This window comes from Schistocerca nitens, chromosome 2 (assembly GCF_023898315.1).
Source record: "Schistocerca nitens isolate TAMUIC-IGC-003100 chromosome 2, iqSchNite1.1, whole genome shotgun sequence".
NCBI classification, from domain to species: Eukaryota; Metazoa; Arthropoda; class Insecta; order Orthoptera; family Acrididae; genus Schistocerca; species Schistocerca nitens.
The window spans coordinates 1,192,435,183-1,192,452,331 of NC_064615.1; the positions used below are offsets into that span (position 1 = coordinate 1,192,435,183).

General features: G+C 46.0%; 1 protein-coding gene across 2 annotated transcripts in view; it reads left to right on the forward strand.

Annotated features, from left to right (window-relative positions):
• The window catches only part of LOC126237536 (thiamine transporter 1-like), a 713,275-nt gene that overhangs the window by 58,677 nt on the left and 637,449 nt on the right, over window positions 1-17,149 (forward strand). The gene's annotated exons all lie outside the window — the stretch shown is intronic.

The window sequence follows — 17,149 nt, forward strand, 5'->3', positions numbered from 1 at the left end:
ATCTATGATGGAATGGCCTCGGATGTGGTTACTGCTAAAAAAAAAAGGTTCTCTCGCATTGTGAATGGATCTAAAATTAATATTTACGTCGTGTGTGGCCTGAGCTCCCAGCTGGTGCACATCGACAGCGCAGAAAGATACGTATATAGCTTCTTTTCTGTGTTTACTTCGTAGATTCTTACTTAAATTGCGTGTGAGTTTCGCATAAGAGGTGTAATTTCGAGTTTTGGTTACTGTAATCGTAAATTCAGGCAGATTGTAGCGCAGTCGTTAGGCATTTGTACAGGTTAGTTCGTACATTCTTTGCGTGTTTCCCTTGCGTTATCTAGGCACGGACTTGTGTTTCAGTAACTGTTGTTCAACATCGATTAGAATGGACAGGGACTGTGATTGCTGTGTTCGGATGAGGCCTGAGCTGGCATCCCTTCGCTCACAGCTGCAGGCGGTGCTGGCTTCAGTCGTGCAGCTTGAGGCTGTTGCCGATGGGCACCACTGTGGGGAGCCGGACTTGGGTATCACAGGGATGTCAACCTCGTCCCGTCTGTCCCCAGATCGGTCTGCCGCTGTGGTTGCCCCGGTTACTGCCCGCAGTGGGGCTGAGCCCTCGCCTGTGGTTGATTGGGAGGTCGTTCCAAGCCATAGCAGGCAGCGAAAGACGTCCCTGGAGGCTGATCAGAAAGCCTCCCCGGTGCGTCCGACAAACAGATTTCAGGTACTGTCTCTGGCTGAGTCAGATGCAGCTGCCTGCCCTGTTTCAGAGGATGATTCTCAGCCTTCAAGGTCTGGGCAATCGCAGAGGGTGGGCTTATTGGTAGTTCGGAGCTCCAATGTTAGGCGCATAATGGGGCCGCTTAGGGATATGGCGGCTAAGGAGGGGAAGAAATACAGTGTGCACTCCGTGTGCATTCCGGGTGGAGTCATTCCTGATGTGGAAAGGGTCCTTCCGGATGCCATGAAGAGCACAGGGTGCAGCCAGCTGCAGGTGGTGGCACATGTCGGCACTAATGACGTGTGTCGCTTTGGATCTGAGGAAATTCTCTCTGGATTCCAGCGGCTATCTGATTTGGTGAAGGCTGCCGGACTTACTTACGAGATGAAGGCAGAGCTCAGCATCTGCAGCATCGTTGACAGAACCGACTGCGGACCTTTGGTGCAGAGCTGAGTGGAGGGTCTGAATCAGAGGGTCAGACGGTTTTGCGACCGTGTTGGTTGCAGATTCCTTTACTTGCGCCATAGGGTGGTGGGGTTTCGGGTTCCGCTGAATAGGTCAGGAGTTCACTACACTCAGCTGGCGGCTACACGGGTAGCGGAGGCTGTGTGGCGTGGACTGGGCGGTTTTTTACGTTAGAAGGCCCCGGGAAATTACGGAGAGGGCTGCAATCTCAAAGGGTGCATGGCAAATACAGGACGTGCTTGGATCAAGGAACAGTCGGAATTGTAGTTGTAAATTGTTGTAGTTGTGCTGGGAAAGTCCCTGAGCTTCAAGCGCTAATAGAAAGCACAGAAGCTGAATTCGTTATAGTTACAGAAAGCCTGAAATAAGCTCTGCAGAAATTTTTACGAAGTACCAGACGGTGTTCAGGAAAGATAGATTAGGCAGAATTGGTGGTGGAGTGTTTGTGTCTGTCAGTAGTGGTTTATCTTGTAGTGAAGTCGAAGTAGATACTTCGTGCGAATTGGTATGGGTGGAGGTTATACTTAACAGCCAAACTAAGTTAATAATTGGCTCCTTCTATCGACCCCCAGACTCCGATGATATAGTTGCTGAACATTTCAAAGAAAATTTGAGTCTCGTAACATATAAATACCCCACTCATACGGTTATAGTTGGAGGGGACTTCAACCTTCCCTCGATATGTTGGCAAAAATACTTGTTCAAAACCGGTGGTAGGCAGAAAACATCTTCGAGGATTGTCCTAAATGCTTTCTCCGAAAATTATTTCGAGCAGTTAGTCCACGAACCCACGCGAATTGTAAGTGGTTGCGAAAATACACTTGACCTCTTAGCCACAAACAATCCAGAGCTAATAGAGAGCGTCATGACTGATACAGGGATTAGTGATCACAAGGTCGTTTCTTCCAAATCCACCAGAAACAAACGCAAAATACAGAATGGGATTTTCACTCTGCAGCGGAGTGTGCGCTGATATGAAACTTCCTGGCAGATTAAAACTGTGGGCCGGACCGAGATTCAAACTCGGGACCTTTGCCTTTCGCGGGCAAGTGCTCTACCAAATTTTTTTTTTTTTAATCTCATTTTATTCCACATTGTTCGTTGAATTTTTTCGTGGCGAACATCCGATGACACCGGTTCAGATTGTTCGTTGATCCTTTCACTCAGTTTTTTTTTATTACAGAGGGTAGCTAAACCCTCTGACCGAACACGCTGAGCTACCGTGCCGGCTTAAATGGTTTTAATGGCTTTGAGCACTGTGGGACTCAACATCTGAGGTCGCCAATCCCCTAGACTTAGAACTACTTAACCCTAACTAATCTAAGGACATCACACACATTCATGCCCGAGGCAGGATTCGAACCTGCGACCGTAGCAGCAGCGCGGTTCCAAACTGAAGTGCCTAGAACCGTTCGGCCACAACGGCCGGCACCAACTGAGCTACCCAAGCACGACTCACACCCCGTCCTCACAGCTTTACTTCTGCCAGTACCTCATCTCCTACCTTCCAAACTTAACAGAAGCTCTTCTGCGAACCTTGCAGAACTAGCACTCCTGAAAGAAAGGAGTCGTGCTTGGGTAGCTCAGTTGGTAGAGCACTTGCCCGCGAAAGGCAAAGGTCCCGAGTTCGAGTCTCGGTCGGGCACACAGTTTTAATCTGCCAGGAAGTTTCATATCAGCGCACACTCCGCTGCAGAGTGAAAATCTCTTTCTGGAAACATCCCCCAGGCTGTGGCTAAGCCAGGTCTCCACAATGTCCTTTCTTTCAGGAGTGCTAGTTCTGCAAGGTTCGCAGGAGAGATTCTGTTAAGTTTGGAAGGTAGGAGACGAGGTACTGGCAGAAGTAAAGCTGTGAGGACGGGGCGTGAGTTGTGCTTGGGTAGCTCAGTTGGTAGAGCACTTGCCCGTGAAAGGCAAAGGCCTCAGTCTGTTTTCGGCCGGTGAGCGGCGAGGACGTCTTGTTTACGTCCCGTCCGCAGAGTCGCGAGCGCGCGTAGTTTGTTTACTTTCTCGCCGCAGCTAATACTCGCGTCCGTTTAACACTGAGTCGCCATGGCTCATTCGTACAGAAAAGCTACCATCAAGATCAGCTTCCAGCCCGACTACGCACGACCACGAGCCTTTGAAGTCGAACGATTCATCCGTGACGAAGTTCAAATACCACCACAGCACATCATCGGTATCCACCTATCCATCACAAGTAGCGTCGTTTACGTCAAGATGGTCGATGACGAGTTATGTCACGCAGTTATGAACAGATGCGCGAACACTCTCAAGTTCAAACACTCCGACGGTCACTTCGGAGAGGTTACTGTTGACCATGCTGGACTAGGATTACGCACACTAAGAGTCTTCGAACTCCCTTTCGAAGTGCCACCGGACGTCGTTACCTCAGCTTTCCGCCCTTATGGGACGGTAATTATCCACGTGGCCGAACAATGGAACACCTTCGAGACGTAGCAGGTCCTCAACGGCGTCCGACAAGTGAAAATTGAATTAAAGAAACATGTGCCATCCTACTTAGTCATAGGTGGCTGTCGAGCAACCTCGTACTTGTTCTGCTTGTGGCCAGGCGGGTCATGTGCGCTCGGCGTGTATTCAACGTCAGGTTACACAACTTCCATTACATGACACGACACCACCTCCTACGCTCACGGCCCTCCCCCTCAATTACTCAGAGGCGACACGATCGACCGTCATGACAGACGACAAACCCCTTGGAAGACAGGAAGCGTTACAATGCACACGAGTCGCCAGTCCTGGATTGACCAACACCATTACGGTGTCTGCAGAGATTGAAGAACGCCGCCCATCAACTCCACATGAAGATTCGGACGAGAGAATGGAACTCGACGCTAGGGTTGTACCGACCTCTGCCTTTCTACCTGAGGGGGATGCGATACGGGAACCTCAAACTCTTTCGGACACAGAAACCCACGTCTGCAAACAAAGGTCACCGAGAAAACATAAAAAGCGACGTCGCACACCCTCAGAGGATTGCCTGCAGCGGACGTCTTCTCCAGTTGACGACCGGACGGCCGAAGAAACGACGAGGAAAATGGATGAAACGAGATCGCCCTCACCTGTCACTTTGTCTGATTTTGACAAACCCGATTCCGCTCTCTCGGGCAAACAGATGGCCAGCACAGCGCCCGCCGTTGGTACACAACCGGAAACAACTGCGGATTCACCCTTAGTCACTCAGCCCACAAGTGTTCTACCGCAGCCACCGTTAACTTACGGACCTTGGGCGGATGACATTGAAGACGATTCTACAGCCGCTGTGGTGGATGAGGAGAGGGGTCTCTCCTCCCACACCTCGGCCCCTCCCGAGTAGCAACAGATGCCGGCGCGGACGCGGCCAGCAGATCACAGGCCCCACCTTTTACGGCGACACTGACGGCGACCCCCACCGCAGGAGACGATCTACAGACCTATCGCTTAACGACCATCAACATTAACACCATTCGGTCACGTACGAAGTTGTCGCTGCTCCAAGACATGCTCAATGCAGCAGACGTTGACATTGACTTTCTCCGAGAAGTCTTCGTCGCCGATTTCCCGGGTATGTATGGTTATACGGCTCATGTGTCCCACGCCTCGCCAACTAACAGTGGACTCGCAGTTCTCCTCAGAGAAGGCCTCGAGGCGGACGAAGTCCGATATCTCCCCGACGCTAGAAGAATGGCCGTAACGGTGCAAGGCGTCCGGTTTATCAATGTGTACGCCCCTTCCGGAACGAATCGCCGTCGTGACCGGTCGCTCTTCTTCGCAGAAGGAATAGCACCGCTTTTTCAGGGCAGGCACGATGACTTGATATTAGGGGGCGATTTCAATTGCACCCAAGCACCTAAAGATCAGCTGCCACGCCATTCACCGTGCCCCGAACTTGGGACGCTCATCGGCGATCTCCAGCTGGTAGATACATGGGAACATATCCGAGGAAATAGACCGGGACACACCCATTTCACGAGTCACTCGTCTAGTCGCATCGACAGGATTTACGTCTCCCGTTCTCTCGCGGCAACGGTGAGCGACGAGGAGGTGTGGCCAGTAGCCTTTCATGATCACGAGGCCTATATATGTGCCGTCACCCTTCGTAGCCAACGGGTGTGGCGCAGCCGACATCCCTGGAAATTAAACCTTACTCATCTCGCTTCTCCGGATTGTCGACGCGCCATCGAGGACACGTGGAGTTTGTGCGTCCGCCGCCTCCCAAAGTATCCTACGTCGATTAGTTGGTGGTTAACCTGCGACAAGCCGGCCCTACGGAGAACCTTTATTACGTATGGTCGTGAGACTGCTGCTTGGAGGCGGCAGACCCTCGATTTTTATTTCGCCGTCCTTCGCGAATGCGCCTCCTTGCCACCCACACCGGAACGACAGTTGACAGTTTAGCGTGCGAAAGCAGAGATCGTAGCCCATATGCGCCGACACCTCGAAGGGACGATCGTCCGAGCGCGAACACAAGACAGACTCGCAACGGAATGACCCACCATGTACCACGTCATCCGAGAACGTACACTGCGAAGACGGGCGCTGATACATGCCATCACCACTGAGGACGGCCGTCATCACACCACACAACGCGATATTGCTGCAGCCTTCTTCGACCATTACGCGCGTCTTTATTCTGCTCAATGTTCCGACCCGACGACGGTGACAGCAGTCTCACAACTGGTTTACGGCATTGTCCCACACGATTTACAAACTGAATTATTGAACGACATTACGGAAGACGAAGTTATCGACGCAATCGGTAAAGGAGCGGCGAATAAGTCTCCTGGCCCCGACAGGCTCCTTGTGGAGTTTTATAGAACTTTCCAGTATTTACTGGCTCCCAAGTTGACAGACATCTGTCGGGAGCTTATGTCCCCCGCGGTGCCGCTCCCTGAGACCTTCGTAGAAGGAATAATTATACCGGTTCACAAACCTAAAGATGGGGCTCGAATACAAGATTTCCGCCCGCTAACACTCGTCAACTGCGACACGAAGATATTCACCAGACTATTAGCAAACCGTCTACGACCGACCCTATCTACATCTACGTCTACATCCATACTCCGCAAGCCACCTGACGGTGTGTGGCGGAGGGTACCCTGAGTACCTCTATCGATTCTCCCTTCTATTCCAGTCTCGTATTGTTCGTGGAAAGAACGATTGTCGGTATGCTTCTGTGTGGGCTCTAAGCTCTCTGATTTTATTCTCATGGTCTCTTCGCGAGATATACGTAGGAGGGAGCAATATACTGCTTGGTTTTTCGGTGAAGGTATGTTCTCGAAACTTTAACAAAAGCCCGTACCGAGCTACTGAGCGTCTCTCCTGCAGAGTCTTCCACTGGAGTTTATCTATCATCTCCGTAACGCTTTCGCGATTACTAAATGATCCTGTAACGAAGCGCGCTGCTCTCCGTAGGATCTTCTCTATCTCTTCCATCAACCCCATCTGGTACGGATCCCACACTGCTGAGTAGTATTCAAGCAGTGGGCGAACAAGCGTACTGTAACCTACTTCCTTTGTTTTTGGATTGCATTTCCTTAGGATTCTTCCAATGAATCTCAGTCTGGCATCTGCTTTACCGACGATCAACTTTATATGATCATTCCATTTTAAATCACTACTAATGCGTACTCCCAGATAACTTATGGAATTAACTGCTTCCAGTTGCTGACCTGCTATTTTGAAGCTAAATGATAAGGGATCTATCTTTCTATGTATTCGCAGCACATTACACTTGTCTACATTGAGATTGAATTGCCAATCCCTGCACCATGCGTCAATTCGCTGCAGATCCTCCTTCATTTCAGTACAATTTTCCATTGTTAGAACCTCTCGATACACCACAGCATCATCTGCAGAAAGCCTCAGTGAACTTCCGATGTCATCCACAAGGTTATTTATGTATATTGTGTATAGCAACGGTCCTATGACACTCCCCTGCGGCACACCTGAAATCACTCTTACTTCGGATGACTTCTCTCCATTGAGAATGACAGGCAGCGTTCTGTTATCTAGGAACTCTTCAAACCAATCACACAATTGGTCTGATAGTCCATATTCTCTTACTTTGTTCATTAAACGACTGTGGGGAACTGTATCGAACCCCTTGCGGAAGTCAAGAAACACGGCACCTACCTGTGAACCCGTGTCTATGGTCCTCTGAGTCTCGTGGACGAATAGCGCGAGCTGGGTTTCACACGACCTTTTTCGAAACCCATGCTGATTCCTACAGAGTAGATTTCTAGTCTCCAGAAAAGTCATTATATTCGAACATAACACGTGTTCCAAGATTCTACAACTGATCGACGTTAGAGATATAGGTCTATAGTTCTGCACATTTGTTCGACGTCCCTTCTTGAAAACGCGGATGACCTGTGCCGTTTTCCAATATTTCGGAACCCTACCCTCTTCTAGAGACCTACGGTACACCGCTGCAAGAAGGGGGGAAAGTTCCTTCGCGTACTCTGTGTAAAATCGAACTGGTATCCCATCAGGTCCAGCGGCCTTTCCTCTTTTGAGCGATTTTAATTGTTTCTCTATCCCTCTGTCGTCTATTTCGATATCTACCATTTTGTCACCTGTGCGACAATCTAGAGAAGGAACTACAGTGCAGTCTTCCTCAGTGAAACAGCTTTGGAAAAAGACATTTAGTATTTCGGCCTTTAGTCTGTCATCCTCTGTTTCAGTACCATTTTGGTCACAGAGTGTCTGGACATTTTGTTTTGATCCACGTACTGTTTTGACATAAGACCAAAATTTCTTAGGATTTTCTGCCAAGTCAGTACACAGAACTTTACTTTCGAATTCATTGAACGCCTCTCGCATAGCCCTCCTCACACTACATTTCGCTTCGCGTAGTTTTTGTTTGTCTGCAAGGCTTTGGCTATGTTTATGTTTGCTGTGAAGTTCCCTTTGCTTCCGCAGCAGTTTTCTAACTCGGTTGTTGTACCACGGTGGCTCTTTTCCATCTCTTACGATCTTGCTTGGCACATACTCATCTAACGCATATTGTACGATGGTTTTGAACTTCGTCCACTGATCCTCAACGCTATCTGTACTTGAGACAAAACTTTTGTGTTGAGGCGTCAGGTAATCTGTAATCTGCTTTTTGTCACTTTTTCTAAACAGAAAAATCTTCCTACCTTTTTTAATATTTCTATTTACGTCATCTCACCAGATCAGACTTCCCTAGGGGGTATCAACAACATCCACACAGCACTGTGTCGATACCGTGACTTAATAGCCCTAGCCAGGGCACGCCGCATCCCGGGAGCGCTGGCATCACCAGATTTTAGCCAAGCTTTTGATCGAGTGGATCACGCGTACCTAACGTCCGTTCTCCAGCACATGCAGTATCCACAGCAATTCACAGACGTCGTGATGCGCCTCCTGAGAGGGGCGACTTCCAAAGTGCTCGTTAATGGGCGTCTCTCGCAGTCCCTCCCGATTTTCCGCTCCGTGCGTCAAGGCTGCCCCTTGTCGACGTTACTATATGCACTGGCACTGGAACCGCTCCTCTGTGGCCTCCGTCAATGCCTCACCGGTCTTACCCTACGTGACGTCACATTTCGCTGTACAGCATATGCAGACGACCTGGTTCTCGTGTTCCGCAATCGCGACGATGTCATCAGAGCACTAGAATGGATTATCACGTACGGTGTGGCTTCCGTCGCCAAATCGGTCGCCATGGCCATAGGAGACGGGTTGACCCCAGAGTGTGTCGAACCCCTACAGCTTCGTGGCACTATCAAATGTCTCGGAATAGAGTTTCACGACGACATACGGCGCACTGCGGCACTTAACTACCGCCGCTTATTACAACAAATTCGGGTCCAGATCTTCAACCTTCGTCTGCGGACCCTCGACATTCTCCAAAGGACACACTTTGTCAATGTTTACGTAGCATCGTGCCTCCCACACATAGCGCGTGTTCTTCCAATACCGTTACTGATGGCTCGACGTCTATTAGCGGCATTCTGAGCCTACGTCAGTACAGGTATGCTCTTCAAAGTCAGTTATGAATCACTGGCCCTTCCCCCCAGACAGGGGAGGTCGGAGGTCTTGGTCTAGTCCATGTCCACGACAGAGCTGTGGCCCTGTATGTCAGCTCACACATCAAGCTGTGGCGCCACCACCCGGAAAGTTTGACAAGTTTGCTGTTGGAGTCCTAAGCTCCACCCTGCCTTATGCCCCCACTGACGACGCAAGACCCTTCTACTACTTCGGCAACTTTTACATTGAACACAGCTATGTCCGTATCGCAGTACCACCGACGAAACAGGCGTCGGCGCGGAATATACAGTATATCATATCCTACAGCAGAGACGCCCACCAAACATCGTGGAGACCAAAAGCCCTCAGGTTAATTGGAAGGAGGTGTGGAAGACGATTTACGCGGTTACACTGGACACAGCCGTCCGATCCACATGGTACATCACAGTCAAAGGTAAAAAGATCACCCGATCACGCCTCCACAAAATAAACAAGGCGGAATCGCTTCTATGCGTAGACTGCGGGATACCAGACACGGACGAACACCGTCTCACATGTGGCGCAGCAGAAGACGTATGGCGCTTGGTGCGACAAATTTTGTCGTATTTTCTACGAGTGACTCCTGAACACATTACACCTGGGTTTCTACTATTTCCGGATCAACAGTATTTCTCGCGCGCCAAGACCAACGCTGTCATGTGGATCCGTGCGCATGCGGTACACTACTTATTTCACGATGGACCTAAAGATGTATTCGACTTTTGGAACTACCGACGAGAACGTCACTGCAAGATCGTACGGAACCCAAAATACAGACAGTATTTTTCTAATTACTTAGGGAGTGCCCTACGCGACCCTCCACGCAGCTGGATCATCAACAGGTAGGAAAAGGCACCCATTGAGTAAGGTGACAAGACCAAGCTCGATTCTCGGTGGAATAACATGACATACGTGAAGACGTACCTGGATGATGAAGCGTAAGGAGAGTAGCGACACACCCTTCTGCATCATGTATGCAGCACTTTTTTTTCGTTTCCCCATATACATTCCCTCGGTGTAGGAACGTGCTGAGATATTGTTTTCTTTACTCAGAGCACGATGCGGTGCTAGATACATTTATTTTTGTTGTGGTATAAAGTAAAACCAAATTAAGAACAGTAAATAAAAAAAAATAAGGCGCTTCAGTCTGGAAATGCGGGACTGCTACGGTCGCAGGTTATAATATTAAAAAAAAAAAAAAAAAGGTGGTAGAGCGCTTGCCCGCGAAAGGGAAAGGTCCCGAGTTCGAGTCTCGGTCCGGCACAAAGTTTTAATCTGCCAGGAAGTTTCAAACGCAAAATAATTTTATTTAAAAAAGCGGATAAAATGTCACTAGAAGCCTTCCTAAGGCACAATCTCCATTCCTTCCGAACTGACTATGCAAATGTAGACGAGATGTGGCTCAAATTCAAAGATATAGTAGCAACAGCAGTTGAGAGATTCAGACCTCATAAAATGGTAAGAGATGGAACTGATCCCCCATGGTACACAAAACAGGTCCGAACGCTGTTGCAGAGGCAACGGAAAAGGTTCAAGGCTCTGAGCACTATGGGACTCAACATCTTAGGTCATCAGTCCCCTAGACTTAGAACTACTTAAACCTAAGGACAACACACACATCCATGCCCGAGGCAGGATTCGAACCTGCGACCGTAGCAGCAGCGCGGTTCCGGACTGGAGCGCCTAGAACCGCTCGGCCACGTGGCCGGCGCGCAACGGAAAAATCATGCGAAGTTCAGAAGAACGCGAAATCCCGAAGATTGGCTAAAATTTACAGACGCGCGAAATTTGGCACCGACTTCTATGCGAGATGCCTTTAATAGGTTCCACAACGAAACATTGTCTCGAAATTTGGTAGAAAACCCGAAAAAATTGTGGTCGTATGTAAAGTACACAAGCTGCAAGACGCAGTCAATACCTTCGCTGCGCAGTGCCGATGGTACTGTTACCGACGACTGTGCCGCTAAAGCGGAGCTATTAAACGCAGTTTTCCGAAATTCCTTCATCAGGGAAGACGAATGGAATATTCCAGAATTTGAAACACGAAAAGCTGCTAGCATGAGTTTCTTAGAAGTAGATACCTTAGGGGTTGCGAAGCAACTCAAATCGCTTGATACGGGCAAGTCTTCAGGTCCAAATTGTATACCGATTAGGTTCCTTTCAGATTACGCCGATACAATAGCTCCCTACTTAGCAATCATATACAACCGCTCGCTCACCTACCTGTACCTACAGATTAGAAAATTGCGCAGGTCGCACCAGTGTTTAAGAAGGGTAGTAGGAGTAATCCATCGAACTACAGACCTATATCATTGACGTCGGTTTGCAGTAGCGTTTTGGAGCATACACTGTATTCAAACATTATGAATCACCTCGAAGGGAACGATCTATTGATTCGTAATCTGCATGTTTTCAGAAAACATCGTTCTTGTGCAACGCAGCTAGCTCTTTATTCGCACGAAGTAATGGCTGCTATCGACAGGGGATCTCAAGTTGATTCCGTATTTCTAGATTTCCGGAAAGTTTTTGACACCTTTCCTCACAAGCGACTTCTAATCAAGCTGCGAGCCTACGGGGTATCGTCTCAGTTGTGCGACTGGATTCGTGATTTCCTGTCACGAAGGTCGCAGTTCGTAGTAATAGACGGCAAATCATCGAGTAAAACAGAAGCGATATCAGGTGTTCCCCAGGGAAGTGTCCTGGGACCTCTGCTGTTCCTGATATATATAAATGACCTGGGTGACAATGTCTTAGATTGTTCGCAGATGATGCTGTAATTTACCGTGTAGTAAGGTCATCCGAAGACCAGTATCAGTTGCAAAGCGATTTAGAAAAGATTGCTGTATGGTGTGGCAGTGAGGTGATCCACACGAGTTCTAAAAGAAATCCGTTGGAATTCGATTACTCGATAAATAGTACAATTCTCAAGGCTGTCAATTCAACTAAGTACCTGGGTGTTAAAATTACGAACAACTTCAGTTGGAAAGACCACATAGATAATATTGTGGGGAAGGCGAGCCAAAGGTTGCGTTTCATTGGCAGGACACTTAGAAGATGCAACAAGTCCACTAAAGAGACAGCTTACATTGCACTCGTTCGTCCTCTGTTAGAATATTGCTGTGCGGTGTGGGATCCTTACCAGGTGGGGTTGACGGAGGACATCGAAAGGGTGCAAAAAAGGGCAGCTCGTTTTGCATTATCACGTAATAGGGGAGAGAGTGTGGTAGATATGATACACGAGTTGGGATGGAAGTCATTATAGCAAAGACGTTTTTCGTCGCGTCGAGATCTATTTACGAAATTTCAATCACCAACTTTCTCTTCCGAATGCGAAAATATTTTGTTGTGTCCACCCTACATAGGTAGGAATGATCATCAAAATAAAATAAGAGAAATCAGAGCTCGAACAGAAAGGTTTAGGTGTTCGTTTTTCCCGCGCGCTGTTCGGGAGTGGAATTGTAGAGAGATAGTATGATTGTGGTTCGATGAACCCTCTGCCAAGCACTTTAATGTGAATTGCAGAGTAATCATGTAGATGTAGATGTAGATGTAGATGTAGAAGAGAAAATGAAATAGAGCAATTATCAGCCAGATGAGAGACCAGGTAACGGCCACGTGCTCGCCACCGCTATTGCACCACTGCTCCATCAACTTCAGGAGGTTAGATCTGTATGTCAGTATGAACCAGTGTGTGAGTTTAATTTTGCGATAATAATCCAAGTGTTGCAAATATTGGTATTTGAACCATGACATTTTTCTTTCCAATCAACCAAGCACGGTCTTTTCCTCATAATACGTAAGTCTGAGTATCCTGTTTGTGAAAGACTGAAATTAATCTATTTTATTTTACGTTGAATTTATGAGAAGCTCCAACTTACTTTGAATAGCTTCTAATTTATCAGTCTCATTGCTTAATGTGTAGGAACATTAAGATCGTCAGTGAAAACTACTTACTTCACGAGTAATGTAAGGGGCACATAATATTTATCTGATGAAAAGTTTTTAATTTGCTGTGAAATACTTAAATAGGAATGTGCCAAATGGTTAGTATTAATGAATTTTATTGTGATTGATTAAAATCACTTGTTTCAAAAGTGATGAAGAGACAGAAATATTGGAAACCTTTTGAATATCCGCTTCACTTTGAACTTTCTTACCGACCTATATAAAAATATTGCTAGTGTATATTGTTTTCAAGCTTTGAGGGCTAAATGATCTTACGTGGGGTTGTAGTTCAGCATTCATTATAATGCAAGGATTTTCTGTAAAGTGTGCTTATTTGTGGATAAAGGAGTGGTCAGTTTGTAGACTTCCACAATGATATTTAATAACACAAAAAGTCATACTGAAAGCAGGTTTCTGTTAATGAACCTAAAACATTGACAAAGTGGAATGCATATGAATTGTGAGTATTGTGAATTTTATTGCATTTGTGATATCTGTAAGTGTGTTAACCTAAATTTAACTCTGGTCAGATGCTATTTAGTCTCGAGTTAGTATTTGAGAAATATATATATATATATATATATATATATATATATATATATATATATATATATATATATATATGGTGAAAGGGTACAGTACCGCCCAACATTGAAAATAGGTACAACATACTTCATTATTTTTGTCAGAACAACACATTTATTTTGTAAAATAACTCAATTTCAATTAATACAGCGAAGCCGGATACCAGTGTGGGAAAGAATGACAATTTATTTATTTAATTGATCACATGTGCACTCCCACAAAATAAATCCCTACATCCAGTTTGGTGAGATCTGTGAAATGAATGAATGTATGGCTGTCTGCTAACCGCAGATAGTGAATGTGAATATATGATCATCTTTGAGAGGATCCTTTGGCCACCTTTGGTGGGACCAAAGAGATGAAATTTACCTGAGCTTTGAGCGCCTGAAATGTGGCTGACCAATACGGTAGCAAGGTGCTCCCCCACTTCAACAGAGGTGCGAGAGAACCTGAAGAATGGCCATGTTTCATCACTCTACCGCTGGATCTTGTGCTGTTAAGACCTGTCTTAGTTGTGCTCCGTAAAGACAAAAGAGTGGAGACATGGTATGCATGTGGAATATTTAAGAGTAGTTTGAAATAATAATTTCTCTATTTCAGGAACTTTTGTTGGGAGAATTAAATGTCAGGCAGGTAATATTAATGGGATCATAGTAATCTTCGGAAGTGACCAACGGTCACAATGAAACCACATGTAGCAATAAGTTGGAATACTTCCGTGTGGTTAAGTTAAGCTGAATTACTAGCGTGTGTACTATAAGTTGAAATATTTAAGAAATGGCGTGTGCAGGACTTGAAATTAGAGACGAGTACTTCCACGTGGTGAGTACTGTGTGAGTCTCAATCTGTGTATGAGACAAAGGATAAAGAGAAGTACTCGTCCATGGTATCAGTTGAGGACTCGTGTGTGTGATGAATATGTTCTTAATATTACTTTGCGAGATATGCTTCCGTGTGACGCTTGATTCAAACTATAATACTCTGAGAGAGAAGCAAGGTGAGTCAGCCGTCTATCCAGCAACGCCACTTGGCCTGCATTGCACAGGAAGACGTGCATATATCTCCAGAGTTCATAGTAGGAAAGTAGAATTACGAAGTGGGGCAGTGTCGTATGAAACTGGGATAAATATTAATTGAAGTGGGAAAGCTGAAAGTGATAATGTTGTGACTATTCCCTGTGTAGTATTTCATGTTGTAGTGTGGTGTATGTCATGTAATTTAAGTATGTGTGGTTTGCATAGGAGAGTAGCAAGGTAGTTTCAGAGGTAGTGGGTTATGCGTGTTCCTTTTGTACTGCTTGGTCTGGAGGAAAGTTTCGTGATGATGATTGTGAGAGTCGAAGTGTGAGAAATAATAAAAGATCCACCATCCTATCCAGAAAGTGCACTGTAGCGTTAAATAATTACGAGACCATAATATAGAGATTCACCAATGTAAAGCCATGCCCACTGGGCGGAATTTCTCATGTGTTATTGTTGTAGGTTATAGAATTTGTGTGTTTAGGTTATAGAATTTATCGGAATAAATAAGATAGTGAAAAGAAAAAGATTGGTGGCCTTTTCCTTCGAATTGTATGTTGTCATGATATCCAGAATTTATAATGTGTGCGCCACTCATATTCAGTGCGATGGCCACGTATTGATAAAAGCTGTTAAATAAAAAAAAAAAAAGAAAATGTGGTATTGCCAGTGCGCAGTGAACAGTCAGAGTTCTGTAAATTACTGATAGTCAGATGTGCGTTTCCGTTGCGTATTATTCATACAGGAGGATAATTTGTAATTGTGAGTACGAGAGTTCATGTTACTCGATAAATAAGAATGAATCCACTCGCTTGGCAGACCACTCATCTTGCAGGCCTGACTGCTTGATGCCACAGTATGAGCAAGGCATGTGGGTGCCTCTCAATATATATATATTGCTGAATTATTTAAAGACTGAAGTACTGATTGTAGTCAGCAGGAATAATGTCTATATTTTGTTTCTGGGAATGCGAGTCTATGAAATTGAGTATTACTGCTACCCACTGTGTAGTTACGTCTGGTTATTTTAGGTGTTCATTGCACTTTTATGAGAAAGAATCTATGAAAGTCACTTTTGCAAGAGTATATATAAATCCACAGAAAATAATGTTTCACATTATTATGCCTAGTTAGGCTGGCGACCATTTATTATTTAATTTATGTTAAATATGTTTCTGTAATTTCTTACCAAATTTTAGTGTTTCTGTTGTCTGCCAATTGCCCCTTACGAATCTCATGTTCGATACCCTCTTTCTGTTTGGTAACACACGCTCAAATTCAAAATTCCTCCCAGAGGATAACACTGTACTGTGCAGGTTTAATCCGCAGCAGTGCTATAAGCCTCCTTCTGTTAGCCAGAAACATGCATCTTTCCCGCCACAGACCAGCGAGCCACGCACTCCCAGGCAGAATCGTCCTAGGAAACTGCCTAACACTGCACTTACAATTGAATATTACGATCGCGGTCTAAATTGGATGACATTTGACAATGAGCGAAGTGTTTGAAATACACCCTACTGTCGCATGTGGCATTTCTTCTTTCTTTTAGTGTTCAACCCTGAGGTCGGTTTGCAGCAGAGCGCCATTCCTCTCTTCTGTCTGCCTTCCTCTTCATTTCCACGTATGTGTTACATCCAGCGTCACTCATTATCTGTTGCATGTATGATATCCTTGTTCGCCCCCTCCGATTCCTTCCCTCAACAGGGAACAATGATGTTGTTGTGTCGTAATATGTGCCCTACAAGTTTGTCTCTTCTTGTTTGGATGTGCCTCCACAGAGATCCGGTTTCCTGTACTCTTCTAAGCACCTCTTCAATTGTTACTTTGTCTCTCCAGCTGATCTTCATCATCCTTCTATAGCACCACATCTCCAGGTCCTCTAGCCGTCTTCTCTCTTCTCTCCCAATTGTACAAGTTTCACATCTGTATAGGGCCACACTCCAAATGAAACCTTTAATGACACTTTTCCTTATTTTCAGACTGATGTTGTTGCTGGTGAGTAAGTTCCTTCTCCGATTAAATGCAATTTTGGCCTTTTGTATTCTGGTCGCAATTTCTTTCTGGCTTCTACCATCTCTTGTGATTTTGCTTCCCAGGTAAGTAAATTCCTCTATCACTTCCAGCTCCTCTCTTCCAATTCTCATTCTCAGAGGCTCATATTCTGCTTCTGTACTGCATACCATTACTTTAGTCTTTTTCTTGTTTATTCTCATTCCATACTGATTTCATCGAATTTTTTCCATGCCCACCTCAGTTCTCGAACTTGGTCTACAGCTTCCTGGATGTAAGCACTGAATATAAGAGGAGAGAGAGCACATCCTTGCCTTACCCCTTTTCTAATATTTGCTTCTTGTTCCTGGTGACAGCTCCTAATCACTGCCACCTCAGTCTTATA